A 14,943-nucleotide genomic window follows, 5' to 3' on the forward strand; every position below is an offset into this window, starting at 1 on the left:
TGTGCACTCCTGTAGCGCTTGCTGGAGGAGCTGAGAGCCTGTAACATCCGTCCAGAGTCATTCATTTTGCTTTTTTGGCAAAGAATAGTTGTGTTAGAAGCCTCCGGAACAGGTGAGGTATTTCAGCTGTGGTGATATCGTCGGGAAGGCCTTGCACCTTTATGTTCTTACACCGCCATGCGTAACGTGGAGAGTTCTTGTTGTAGGGCAGTAAGCCGTGTCTTGTGGCCTGCTGTGGTAACCTCCGATTTGTGTAGGTGTGGCGTTACTCTGCTGATCTCTTCATTAAATGCAGAGATGTCATCAGCGATATTTCAGAATAACTTGTCTAGGAGGCCTTCAGGGTACCTTCCGTCACTGGTGTCACAGATTTTCGATCAGACTGTATAACAGTTTGCTTGCCTCTAGTCTGTACCTCCAGTTCCCTCTGATCAGGTAGGGACGTTTCACTGGACGAGCAAGATAGCCCATCCGAGAGAGGCGTCATGACAGGCCTCGTGGAGCTTTGGGGCCTCCATAAGAGATCGCTGATATCGGCGGTTGTCGGGGGCTTATCTGTCCGATATTTCTTAGACTTGCGCCCCATGCTAGCTGGAGACAGCAGCTCTCTCTTGGGTAGGTTTTGTGGGTCCAAAGTGGTAAAAAAGCCGTTTTAGCTTGTGGCTTAGCCAGAGCTTTCGCAGGAAGCGTCTGATCAGTCAGGCAGCTGGCTCAGCCAAGTTAAAATGGGGCACTAATCATCATTACAGATTAAAACAAGCAAATCAAATATGAACCAAATCAAAGAGTTTTCACTACCTCCTTTTTATGTATTATATAAATAATGCATTAAAAAAGCAGAAACGTGATTTTTAAAAAAAAGATCCTTCTCTTTAAATTTACTGCTTTTGCCAAGAGAGGCTGTTACCAACAGAAGACTCCCAGATCAAGTATAGGTTCTGCTAATCCGTATTCTAACCACCAGAACTTTATGGGATATAGTTCAGAACCCAGCTGCAGCTGCTATCCATTTGATCACAACCTTCCAAAATTGTTCACAGCCTAAACCATCTCTGACATTTGCATTGTTTTGCCAGGTAGGTTACTTCTCCCATATAATTTGATGAGGCTCTCATACACGTATGGTGAAAATGTTACAAACATCCATCTAAAGGACAACGGTCACCAGAAGTTTTTTTTTTATTATTAATTATTATTATAAGAATCCTTGAAGCATGTCAAAAGATATACAATTTTTAAAATGAACTATATTATTATTATTTCATTATTTATATAGCGTCAGCAAATTCCAAAGCGCTGTACAATGGGTGGACTAACAGACACGTAATTGTAACCAGACAAATGGAAGCACAGGAACAGAGGGGTTGAGGGCCCTGCTCAATAAGCTTACATGCTAGAGGAAGTAAGGTATAGTGACCAGGGCCGCCACCAGAAATTTTGGGGCCCCTAACTCAGCTCAGGGTCTGGGCCCCCTGGGGCCCGCCTCCAAATACCGCCCACTGGGTCCACACACAGACACAAACGCACACACTGATACAAAAGGACACAGATACATACTAACAGACACACATACTGAAACAGACATACACGCATACAGGCATACATACTGACACACACATACTGAGACATACACACAGGCATACATAGTGACAGACAGACACATACTAACATACATACAGACACACATGCAAGAGGACATAAAGACACATACATACATACAGACACTGACATCCATACACACATACATTCATAATGGCATACAGACATACATTCATAATGGCATAGAGACATACATACATACATACATACAGACTGACATACATGCATATATACAGACATACTGACAGACATACATGCATACAGACATCCATACACACAGACCTACGTTCATAATGATATGCAGACATACATACATATATACATATATAATGACATACAGACATACATACATACATGCATACAGACAGACATACATGCATACAGACATACACAAACATACATAGACAGACATACATACGTAGACATACATGCATGCAGTCAGACAGACATAGACATACACACAGACATACATCCAGACATACATACATACATACATATACGGACAGACATACATGCATGCAGACAGACATACATACACGCATCCAGACACACAGACATACATGCATACAGACATACACGCATACAGACAGACAGACATAGACATACAGACAGACATGCATGCATCCAGACAGACATACATACATACATACATAGACATACATGCATACAGACATACACATACAGACAGACAGACATACATGCATACACACAGACATACATACAACATGCATACAGCCATACACATACAGACATACATACATACATACACATACACATACATGCATCCAGACACACAGACAGATGCATACAGACAGACACACACACAGACATACAGACAGCCATGCATGCATCCAGGCAGACATACATACATAGACATACATGCATACAGACATACACATACAGACAGACAGACAGACAGACATGCATACAGACAGACATACATACACATACATGCATACAGACACACAGACATACATACATAATATGAGTGGCAACAAACAAGTTAGGTTTTTAATATGTCCAGGAACATTATGATATGATGTTTAAAGTAGAAATATTTACATCAGTAGGGTGAGGTTTTGAGGTTGCTGTTTCTTTGACATACATACATAGACATACACACAGACATCCAGACAGACATGCATGCATGCATCCAGACAGACATACATACATACATAGACATACATGCATACAGACATACACACAGACATACATACATAGACATACATGCATGCATACAGACAGCCATGCATGCATCCAGACAGACATACATGCATGCATACAGACAGACAGACATAGGCATACAGACAGCCATGCATGCATCCAGACAGACATACATACATGCATACAGACATACACATACAGACATGCATACAGACAGACACACAGACAGACATACATGCATACAGACACACACATACATAGACATACATGCACACACACAGCTCATTTTCCAGCCACCCTCCTGTCTCTTACATTTTCTTTGCAGGAGGGTGGCTGGGGACGATGGGAGTCGGCGCTGCTCCCTCTTCACTGCCTGGCTCTCCCTCTTCACGGCTGGGCGGGCGCGCGCGCTCCTCCCGCGCGGAGTGAGCTGGGAGGAAGTGACTTCCTCCCAGCAGCACTTGCGGCTGCTTTTTTTTTTTTTTTTTTAAAGGGGCCCGGTCGCGCTATACAACGGCCACAGCGCTGACCGGGCCCCTGAAGGAGGGAGCTCATCGCGTGGCCCTAAGTGTTATGGTTGTCACCCCCTGATGGCGGCCCTGATAGTGACACAAAAGGTAAAAGTAGGGGTAATAAAATGGGTTGCTAGAAAAGTATTCACTGAGAACATTGGTTATTTTTGACAGTTGCAGGAGAGGAGTCTTGGGGGGGGGGGGGGTGGAGGAGAACCTGCTAACAGTTTGAAAATGCACTACTTCAGGAAAGCATGTAATTTAAAGATTTTTTTGAAGGAGTGGAGACTGGGTGAAAGTGTAAGGGAGAAGGAAAGGGAGTTCCACAGAAAAGGTGCAGCCCTGGAGAAGTCTTGGTGGCAAGCATCAGATGTGGGAGTACGGACATGTAAATCACCTGAAAATATGGCCCCTTCTTTCCCAGAAAGCTAGATCCCTCTGCCATATTCATACACCTTTGGTCAGACTGTGGTAAAAACCGACTGCAAGTCTCCTGCTTTACTAACTGCACAGAGCGGAGATGTTGTCAGCCATCGCCCTGTGTAGTCTACCTGGTCCGAATTCCACCTGCATTGGCAATTCTCGTATTTACGAAAGCCAAATGCGGTCACAATTCGGTTGGTCTGACCAAATCTGTAAAATTGGTTTGGATGAAGAAATCACGGTTTTCCGAACTCATCCGAACCAATCTACACCACTGGAATCGCTTATTCTCACTCACTTCCTATTTACAAGTGAATAAAAAAATAATAATTCTGGTGACAGTTGTCCTTTAAGTCAATGCATATGTATCTGCATCACACACATTTTGTCCTTTTTGTGAGGGCCTGCACATGGTATCTGCTTGCTCATACAGATTGAGGATAGGTTACTGGATACAACACATATCTCTAAAGGAGCATTCCATCCTAGTAAAGACCTGCAAAAGAAACCAATTACTAACAGGGTTACCGTAATTACTAAAGTGAGCATTCAAAGTGAATTTAAAATATAGGGCCAGAATAGCAAAACGTGAAGCATGACTAATTTCAAATATTTTTCCAGTTTCGCTAGTTTGACGTTAAATGTAAAATTCAGATTGTATTTTCATTTTAGTGAATAAACATGCACATTTATCTTTTTAAGATATATTTTCAAAAACTTGGAGTGCTGTAATCAACCCAAAATGTCCACTTAACTACAAAATAAAATAAAAATGGAATAATGTAAAACAATCCTAATAATTATCTTTGGTTGGTGATTAATAATGGCGTTGTTAGCAGCTACAAATTAATACACAGATAGGTTTATTGATTCTCATTTACAGAATAGATTGTGAGTATCACATCCATCCCTGGGAAGTAGAGAATTCTCCATCACTGAATTTACATTTCCCACAAGTGGAAATACTACGGAGAAACGTTAAACTGCAGCATGAATTGAATGATGCAAAGGAAGCACTGTAATCTGAGCAGATGTATTGGAAAACTGTAAACAAAATAAATAATCGATAGACGTTTTGAGGCTTGAAAACAAAGTGGGCAGAATGAATTATTAAACTCCCTCGTGTTTTCAGTAATAACTATTAAAAGCCTTTTCGTAGTAATCGCTAGATATGCACACAGGGATTAGGAAGAGACAGGCAATTGATTTCAAATTATTCCAGGTATGCATGAGTTATTTCTAATGATATGTGGTTTTAAGAATGATCACTGCCTAATAGTTACAGGATAAAAATAAGTTACTGTAGAAATAAATGACATATAAACCTTTTCTCCCCCGCAAGAACAAGAACATTTTCAAAAAAGCCGTTCAATATGCTTTAAAATTGCTCTAGTAGGGAAATGAATAAAAGCTCTGTAAACTGCACCAAAATAAATTGTCATAAATGTTCTTTGAACAAAAAGTAAACACAAAATATGATTGCTTTTTTAATGGCTATATATAAGGTAATCATCTGACATGTATGCTTCCTTTCCTTTTTCTGTAGATATAAAAGTATTTACTACATCATATCTTTAACACTAGAAGAAAATGCCAACATTTTATTTAAAAACAGAAACAAAATAAATTCTTAACAAGGCTTTCATAATGCATGTAGGGGCCAAAGTTAATTTCGATTCAATGTCAGGCAGCTCCAGTTGATACTATCGTTTAATGTGGGCAAACGTATTTGATGCTAAAATAACCCCATTATATTCACTATAAGGACCGTTACAAAACGTAGCTATTGCAATAGGTTACGATAAACGGTTCCATCCTACGTGTAACCTTCCGAATGACAGTATATCACTTTTCCTATACTGCACCATTTGATGCATGCTCTTTAAAAGGAGACAGTTTTTTTATAAATAACATTTTAAAATGACCCCCTCCCCCCAATTTTCTTTTTATGCAAATGCATGAATTACATATTCCATAAACTTTGTCTGGAGACAGGTTCATGGGATAAGATCAGACCCTTACTCTTTATTCATGGAGCATTTTTCTGGCATAGGCTGCTACTGAGGCAGTGGTACAGTGAATAAAAGATATATATATATATAGACACAGCAGGAAATGAGATTCGGCTGTACATAATCTAAAACAGGAACAGAAAAAAAATACATAGTGTGATACAGCAAAACAAGTTATAATGCGCTGATGTAATAATGCACTCACAAGATCGAAATGAATAATGCGCCAAAAAAGGTGCCTGCCCTGATAAACTTGGGCGGCTGAACGCCTCCACTCTCCACTCGAACTCCAAGCGGACCAAACTATGGAATGAGACTCCAATATAGGTAGGGTAAAATAAATATGCAGATTTATTGTAGAAAAAAGGCCATATACATTAGCCACATTAAATAAGATAAAACAGAAGGGAGGTCCTACGCGTTTCGTTCCTATAAAAAGGAACTTCCTCAGGGACCAAAACCAAATAATGCGACAATTAAAATCAGTCAATACAGAAATGCATACAATATTCTCCTCCCCCCCCCCCCCCCTCCCCCAGTGAGTGTGGGCTACGACCTTGAGAGGCTGTTTTGACTATATCAGATAAGTATATCTGGATACCATTGTAATACAATTTGAGGTATCATATATATACATATTGTTTTTTCTTAGTGAATAAAAGATACCTTCTTAAAGGATACGTTGACAGCTCAGGTAAGGGGCACGATGAAAATATCTGACATAATATTGGGACTCATGGCTGACTGGTGATATGGGAAGACAGGGCGGTGGGTGGGTTAGGAGGTCAAGTCCTTGCGTGATTTAGAGCTCCTCTGCTCCTCCCGAAATTCTCTGGAAAGTCACCCCACATACTTTACTGCTAAGTGTATATCCACTGTACTGACCGCTTTTCTTTTCCTTATCTTACGCTATTCCTTTCTACCTCTTTCCTGCCCTCTACCTTGACACCTGCTTGGTTGAGAATAACACATGGCATGGCACATTCAAGAATTTCTCTCAAATACTGACCATTTACTTTGACCGTTGGAACATAAGAATTTGAGCAGACACTTAATTTTTTCACGCAGTAAAATGTATACGTACCACCGGTCACATTATTGCATTTTTTCTTGTTTTCTTTTTACTCTTCTTTTATTTTATTTTTTTCTTCTTATGTTTAAATATACTCGCTATGTAATATTTTATTGACAGTCATGGCAAAAAAAAAAAAAAAAGTATGAATTCACTGCTTCTTGCTCCTTAGATATTTAATTATGTTCTATTTTAATTGTTTGGGCATTCTTCATAATGCATTATTGATACTAAAAATAGGCGCCTAAAAGGCGCCATTCATGAAGAATTTACAATTTAAAGAGGCACTCCAGGCTGTAAAATTGCAAACATGCATTTGTTATAATCCAGATATTTTTCACGATGAACAAGCCTTATGTTTATGTAGTGGGCTTTATATTGCAGCCTAACACAAAACACAATTTTACAGTATACACGCTATTTGCAGACTAGTTTTGGCCATATCTGTAATTTTTGTAATTATTTTTTAAGGGGAACTATTAAATTCCCAGGATCTTTAACATTATGTTTAGTTATCTCTATATTTAGAAATATGCATTTGTGAGATGTGAAAAATAAAATTAAATATAGAAATCCACACCTCATTATCCTGCAACTGGATGCCTCCATCTTAGCTCCCTGTCATTCATTGTTATAAGCTCTGTCCTTTGCACCTGTCATCAGTATAGGGAAATGTTTCTATTTCTCCTCTTCATTAACAATACATTTACAAAAACATTTGTCCTGGCACTGTCTTGTCTGCACTGGATTATGGGGTAATTTGCTAAATATTTAATATAACATTTACAAGAAGAAAAAAAACTGAGCATCTCATGGAAACAGGATAAAATACGTTTTAAGTGATTTTCAATGTTTTATTCAATTGTATCAATTTCAGAAAAGTAACAGTTCCTCTTAAACAGAAAGGGACAGTTATAAAGCATACATTTCAGATAGTAAACCAACTAAAATACAGGACCAGTACAGGCTTTACACAATGGGACAATAAAAGGAAAAGGCCAACATGGGAGGAGACCAGTGGCCCGATGTCTAATTCTGGGAAGCCCATATCAGCAGCTGTACATACTTTAAGGTGTTTCTGCCAAGAAAAATCAAGGGCTATACAGACAATTAAGTAACTAAGTAGAATTCTTGTTCCAACGTTTCAGAGACTTTATCCAATAATTGTGGAAACAATCAACAAATTGTACCATTATTTAGTAATAAAACACATACATAAACATAAAGCGAAGCTATCCAGGCAAACACAGTACACAAGGAAGGGCTGAGCATGCACGCTCTGTACATGTGCATAATCCCAATGAAAGTAACGGGAGGAACGTGATTGGTCTGAGAGCTCATACAGAACCAAAAGAAAAGATTAGATCCTTACTTATTTTTCTATTTTATGTTAGCACACAATTGTGTAATAAATGCAGTGCTGGATTAAGAGCCTCCTGGGCCTGGTGCAGGCGATTACGATGGGCCTAATTATAGAATCATATAGACAGAAAGGACAAAAAAAAAAAGAAATCAGACACATTACCCAGGTGTCTTGCAGTTAATGTGGGTGGTGCTGTAACACTGCTGGAAGCATTTTAAACCTACACATATCCTTTGTCAATCTATTCCTACCATCTCAAAACCCATTCTATCCATCTTACAAGCCCCACAGCTCTCATCTCCTGTCTTTCATTAATCACTAATTCTGAATCCTCTGTCCTCAGGACTCATTTGTCCACTCCTCTCCTTCATACTAGCAGGCAGAAGCTTGCTCCTGGTATGCAGCCTGTGACAGAGTAAGAGGTGGATAGTTAGTGCAGCATTAAAAAAAAAAAAAAATGATATGCCACAAGATGACAGGAGGATGTCTGGCTGTTAGATAGAAACAGCAAGAGCAATTGCACAGTGTACAAAGTCACCATTAAAAGATACACTGTAAGCGCTGTAACTGCTTCAACTCACTGATGTGCTTATTGTGTCTGAAGTCCCCCAGCATTGTTCTTCCATTCAGTGTTAAACCATTTTTAATGTGTCAATGCTAAACAAGAGTCCACAGCAGCCCACCACATCTGTGCTGCATTGGTTAATGAGAAAGCATTAGCCTGAGCAGCAATGGATGGTTGTGATTGTCAGAGTGTCATCTAACTGCATTCGGCCTATCTCAGCATCTATTGCTGGTATGAATTGGTATAACTAGAAGGAAGTGTGTAAACTCTGTCTTAGACATACCTTCTGTGGGACCAAGCTGTGGGCAGTCAGGAAAGTCTATGGTTTAACACTGAATGGAGAGACAGTACCAGAGGACTCCAGGCACTATAACCAATTCAGTGAATGTCTATGGTGCCCACAGTATCTCTGTCTAGACCCTCCCAACCCCAGCCAATTAGGGTTAAAAACCCTTAGTCAATTACCAGGTTCCAGCGACTATGTCCCTCTGTGCTGGGCCAGCACTCTGCCTCCTCTGACAGAGGTGGGGGGGGGGGGGGGGGAGGAGGAGAGTAATGCGTTTGTGGCGAGTGAATTAGGTCCTCCAAAAGGAAAGCACAGAGCCAATGTTTTGCTATCGGGATTTCAGTGACGCTGGATGTCCTCATGCAGAGCGAGAGGACATCCATTGTCAGTTAGGTGACCTAAAGATCGGTAAGATCCCGGAAGCGCCTCTAGTGGCTCTCTGCTAGACAGCCACTAGAGGTTGATTTAGTGCTGCAATGTAAAGCATTGCAGTTTCTTTAAAATAGCAATGATTTATATTGTAGGACTAAGGGTAATAGGGACACTGTCACCAAGTCACTTCAATGAGCTGAAGTGGTCTAGGTGCCTATAGTGTTCCTTTAAGTTAATTATTTTAGAGACGGCAAGCTCCCATTCTCCATTCCTTCAGCACAAAAGTTTATAGGAAAAGCATGGGAGGAGTATTAAAACAATCAACAAATGGGAATGGGCTCTAAACTGCAGCTCCACTAGCAACTGTTAGTTCAAGCCTGAATGTATGAACAATACATTAAAAAAGGCAAAGCCTAAATCCTACTTTGGAGTGTTGTTCTAACTGGCAAGAAAAAAAAATGAATTCAATTCCTAAATTATTAATTACAAATACATTATCCACTAACAAAAAAAAAGTTGTAGTATTTAAAAACAAAATGAAGTAACTTCAAATATACGAAAAAAAAAAAGAAAAAAAAAAATCTCGAATGCTCATGAAGCTTGTGACATTTACATGCAAATTTCAAGGTAAACTGTGATATTTCACTTGTTTGTCAAACTTGACAGATGTAATAGTTACATAAACAAAGCAGTGAGTATTCACAGTTGGGGAGATTTACCAAAGTGCTATTTTCTAAAATGAGGTACGAAGTACTAAATTTGGGGCAATTGTCTGGAAACTAGAGAAACCAGCAGACACAATCCACTGGTGACACCTACATTTTCACACAACTAAGCATGTCTGACTTAGAGAATTTCTCCAGTTTGGCTATTTTGTCTTTAAATTTGAAATTCACTTAGAATTCTTACGTTAGTATATAACCCTGTGTGATAAATCTGCCCCTATGTATCGTGGGAACATAGCAAAGCAGCTTCTAGCATGAATCTGACCCATGATCGCTTTCGGAGCATCATAGGTGATGATGTTGTCCTTAACAAGAAATTGCCACATAGTATGTTTTTTCTTACATCTGCAGCACGAACCACCCTAATAAATTATTACAAGGTGTGAGTTGACAAGGAACTGTCACTTCCTAAAAGTTACACTTCTGCATTAAGGATTTAAAGGACGCAACTAAGAATAATAAAAGTGAAAAATACCCAAGAACCACATTGATCTAGATCACAGTAATTATGAATTATATTACTCCAAAACACAGAGACTGTTTTGTTTACGGTTTTAAGGAAGATGCTTAAAGAGACAGTCAAAGCACCAAAATCATTTCATCTTAATGAAATGATTTTGGGGCACAGATACTGTCCCTGCAGACTTGTAGATGAAAACTGTTTACATTATGCAAATTTCAACTCCAAGACTGACTGTCAGACACAGAGCGTTGGCAGATTGCAAATTGCCAATTGTCTTTCATGGGCCATGTGTCTCAACGCTTCTCTAGGAGAAACATCTGATTGTAAAGTCATCATCCTAATGTCTTGTTCAGACGGCAGATTGGGCTACAGCTAGGATTCGGTCTCGTACAGCAATAACTAATTTTGTTTTGTTTTTAAGCAAACCCATATTCTAAAAGTAAATGTATTTATTTTTAAGTCAATATCTACATACAAACAAAGTTCATTATTATAGTATTCCATTAATGGCATCAAGTGTAAACAGAAAATGTGCCTGCTTAAAACCTAAACTGTTCTATATTTATTTATAAAATATATTTTACCAGGATGGATACATTGAGATTTCTCTCGTTTTCAAGTATGTCCTAGGTCCACAAAACATTGCATTGTTACACTAGGATACAATATTACAAAAATACTATATACATACATATATATATATTGAATACATAACAAGTAATAAATATATAAAATAAACATATCACAGAGAAGATGCAACCTTTTCATGATGGCAATTGTGTTAGTTTAGTTACTGAATTGTTTTGCTTCTAAACCTGTTGAATAAACCAAGCAGAAATGGCAAGGGATGCTTCATGAAGCAAACTTACTAAATACTTGTGGGCAAGGGTAGACGATCTTTGGTACGTGAGATGTTGTGGACTGCATCTCCCATGATGCTCTTAAAGCCCTAATGCTGGCAAAGCATCAAGGGATATGTAGCCCACAACAGCTGAAGTGCCTGTGGTTGCCTATCCCTGTTTTAGGGCACAGATAGAAAACAGAACATTCATTAAACCATTTGGACCCATACATATTTAGCAACAGTTGCATCACACTAGATGTGCATTACCAAAAATCCACAATTACACGTTTTCAGTAACAAAACACTAATATCCCTGGGTAAATTATACCTCCTCTGGAAAAAATTCAACAAACTTCAATAATAACATCAGCAAATTACTGAAAAAGAAGGGTCTCCCGTCCCTACACATCAAAGCTTTAAATTACAGTTATTTGAGGACTATTAATTAATCTCGTCATGTCTTACATAATAGATCTATAGAAATAGAGAGATAGATACATAGAAAGATAAACAGACAGATAGAGTAGAGATAGATCCACAGACATACAGACACAGTACTGATCTCACACACACTATTCTTTGGTTGGTCACATAGTTAAAGCATTGAGTCCATGTTGCTTTTTAATAACTCTGCTAATTGCAGCCTCCAGTTTTATTGCAATAATACCCTATTAAATCTCTTACCTAGGTGTTGGGGGTACCAGCCTGATAACGAGGAGAGAGGGGGGCTCAGGCTGATGTCAGCACCATATTACTTGGATAGATAGAGTGTCAAGGTGACTAGATAGGTGAAGCCCACCCCCCTAAATAGTAAGGGGTGGAGAGGAACACGGAACGAAAAATAAAATAACAGACAGAGACAGAGCTAGACAGAGAGAGGGCTGAGCATTGCCTACCTGGCAGTCTGATCAGTGAGGCAGATGATCCCGGAGAAATGGGTGGCGGGGAGCAGAGAGGAGTGAAAAGAGGGAGGGAGTGGAGCAGAAAGGAGGAGACAGGAGAGCAATGAATGGGAGCCATGGAGGAGAGAAGGGGTAGAGGAAGAGGAGGAGACACTCTAATCGGGGGGAGAGAGAGAGAGAGAGAGAGAGAGAGAGAGAGTGGGGAAGGGCAGGCTGGGGGAGGACAGGGGGCAGATTTGGGGGAATTGAAGCCCCCCCACTATGACTGGGGGTGTAGGGAGTCAGCCATAGAGCACAGTGTCTGGGGGAGCACAGATGCTTTGCCTCCCCAGCCGCTGTGATCTTGGCTTTCCCCCTGGCTGGCTGAGCATGATGGGCGCTAGTAGCCCCTTTTAGCACTAGCCGGCTTGGTTAGTGATCATGTGACATGGCGCTGGGTCACGGTGTCAGTGACCTTTCTCCGCCGTTACCGAGTGCTGCAGGTTTGGGCAGCGGGGAACGTGACGCCTGCTTAGCAACCGTTGCCACGGCGGGGGGAGTCGCACAGGCGGTGACGTGCTTTCGTGCGAGCCATCAGGTGCTTGTTCCCCCCCCGAAGCGCATGCGTGTTAGAGACCTGAGGGCGCCGCCGCCATTTTTTTGTTCTGGTTGTGAAATAAATAAATAAACCTGTCCGATGAATTTGGCGTGAAATGAGTTGTGATTTATTTACTAACGTGTTTTGGTAAAATGAAAAGGCAGCAAGCGTGGAAGGGGTGGCTATTGACGATAGCATACATTGTAGTTTAATTGTGGCGGGGTTGTGATTGTAGGGCAAGAACCATGTGAAATAAAGTGAATGCATTGCCACCTGTTACGTATAATGTGTGTGTCTGTATGTGCGGGTTTAAAAATGGGCTAGTTAAAAGTTCGCCTGGATGTCTCAAGTAAAAATAAATTCAAGTCTTAAAAAATATGTATAATTACATTGCAATAAATTCCATCAATTGGACCCAAGCTAGCTATGCCAAGAAAAAACAGCCTCAGATGCTGATAGGAAATATTTCTCAATAAATACAAAGACTGTACAGGCCTCCTATTTTATCCCGATTTCAGCAGGGAGAACAGACCCAGTTCTAGGGTCCTTTTCCTGAATTTGGTCCCTGGTGACCTGTGTAGTTAGTTGCATAAATTATTAGTAAGTACCCTGCAATTTATCAGAACAGCCCCACCCTTGCCATACCCCCACTCACACCCCTAAAATTAAATGGTCTCTTTTTGTTCATTTGAAAGTTTGGGAGCTTTGCAGGCTGATCGTAAACACTAGGGCAATCTAGACCTGATGCCTCTAAGGTCCCTCAGTACAAATGATACAGCAACACTGATACCGGAGAAACTGACGGAAGCCAAGCACAGAGAGATGGACACAGGTTTCTTCAGGAAGGAAGAGATTCTTTATTCGGTTCACCGATCGGGACTCAGAGGGACTAATGTCACCAAAATACAGCAAGTTCTGAGCCCCGGACAATAGTGCAGGCTCCTTATATAGGCACATAACTCCTCCCATATTAAGCTCCACCCGCACATTCTCTTGACCAATCAATACAAATAAGAATTAACTTCCTGCTTGACCGCATGGCCTGTCCAGCACAATGGAGGAGGGGAATACTACATCCTGTATTCTTGCACATGCTCCGTACACTACTGATCGTATCTTGCCACGTGCAACTAACTGATCGATACGTCAGCATATGCACGTACACATGCCACGTGGTAATCTCGGCCTACTAAATTTATTTTTACCGAGATTCCACCACATTCCCCCCTTTGATGTCTCTTGATATTTCACAATTACTTGAGGCATCACTTAACCTTGGTTTGCATACACCGCAAGTTACCATGAACCAGACCAGACTTGTCTATGATGTGAATCTTTCAACACTCATCTTCCTGCATTGGTTCTCCCTGATCTAGAGCCTTATATTTATAAATTGCCATTATCTGTGCAGCAGCCTTCCTCTCTGCTATATTTTCTATCAGGCTTTGCACAGACCTAACTACTAAGGGGATAAGACATGGCAGGAGTAGACACAACATTAAAATCAGTAGGACTCCACCTACCAATGCCTTAAGCCCTCCAAACTGCTCATACCAGCTACCAAACCAACTACTTAGATTATACCCTTTCCATACCTGAGTAGGCACATGTGCCAGTTTAACCATATGGCTAGTAAGCTCAGCTATTGCTTGCCCTTCATCATCTATTTGAAGACAGCAATTGCTCAGGTTAAACTTCCCACATACACCTCCCTCTACTGCCAATAGGTAATCCAAGGCTAATCTATTTTGGTATACTGCTGTCCTCATCCTGGTATTATGCTTCGCTAGAAGATTGAGCGCTTGTGAGGTCTCATTAGTAATAATCTCAACCACCGCCTGTAATCTTATAATACGATTGAGCATATAAATTGGGGTTCTATAACCAAAGGTACCATCCTCTGCCCACGTGGCTGGCCCATAATACTCTATAATACGCTGGGGAGGCCATTCATCATCTTCCCAAGCGCCTATCTCTATGGGTCCCCTTTTCTTCCTATGATTCACATCATACACTTTAACACCTAAAGTCTCACCTGTTTCAATAGGTAACAAGAAGAAGGAT

At 40.4% G+C, this 14,943-nt stretch overlaps 1 protein-coding gene across 1 annotated transcript in view; it reads right to left on the reverse strand.

The window, feature by feature from the left end:
• Nucleotides 1–12,461, reverse strand: part of PXYLP1 (2-phosphoxylose phosphatase 1) — a 91,738-nt gene extending 79,277 nt beyond the window's left edge. Inside the window, exon 1 of the mRNA XM_063440991.1 lies at nucleotides 12,297–12,461. The gene's annotated coding sequence lies outside the window, so the exon portion shown is untranslated. The remainder of the gene's footprint in view (nucleotides 1–12,296) is intronic.
• Nucleotides 12,462–14,943: the final 2,482 nt, after the last annotated feature.

Source organism: Pelobates fuscus, chromosome 2, assembly GCF_036172605.1.
Source record: "Pelobates fuscus isolate aPelFus1 chromosome 2, aPelFus1.pri, whole genome shotgun sequence".
In the NCBI taxonomy this organism is placed as follows: domain Eukaryota; kingdom Metazoa; phylum Chordata; class Amphibia; order Anura; family Pelobatidae; genus Pelobates; species Pelobates fuscus.